General features: G+C 63.8%; 1 protein-coding gene across 1 annotated transcript in view; it reads left to right on the plus strand.

The window, feature by feature from the left end:
* Positions 1-611, plus strand: part of CTDSP1 (CTD small phosphatase 1) — a 4,699-nt gene that overhangs the window by 606 nt on the left and 3,482 nt on the right. The window lies entirely within an intron of this gene.

Consider the following 611-nt stretch of genomic DNA (forward strand, 5'->3'; position numbering starts at 1 on the left):
TGGGGAGGGGAGGGGGCTGGGGGATGCTGCGCTTGGGGGGCGGATTTCCTCTGTAGGATTTGTGCCATCCACAAGCTCCCGTCAAGAGGCGCTTTTCAGAAAGCGCCTGGAAACAGCCCGCCGAAGGCAGGAGGGAAGGAGTTGTAAGGAAATATACGTATTGATAATAGAGACTTATTAATTGCCCAGATGATTGGGGGATGGCAGGAGAAAGAGCGATGTTAAAACGCGGCGGTTGTTGGTGCAGCCCGCAGCACCTGCTGTCCCGCACGGCTGGCCGGGGCAGGCAGTGCGGGATGTGCCCTCGGGGGAATGGGAACCCCCCAGCTTTGAGCCGCTAGTCCAGGGGCTCTGCTCCCGCATGGCGGGACGGGCACATACACCGGGGGCAGCTGCAGAGGGATCCGCGGGCTGCCAGCAGGATGTGGGGTGACAGCGGCACTGATCCCCATCTCCGTGCTCTCTCAGCCGGAGTGTGGGACAGCCCGGCGGCGTGTCGGGGACTCCCGCTCGGTCACCATGGAGCAAGGGGGGTGTCCTTCCCAGCCAAACCACAGAACACTCCCCGTCTGGGTCCCAATCGCGGCTCGGCGGGGACCCCCACTCCTGCC

The sequence above is a fragment of the Geospiza fortis genome, unplaced genomic scaffold (assembly GCF_000277835.1).
Source record: "Geospiza fortis unplaced genomic scaffold, GeoFor_1.0 scaffold112, whole genome shotgun sequence".
NCBI lineage: Eukaryota > Metazoa > Chordata > Aves > Passeriformes > Thraupidae > Geospiza > Geospiza fortis.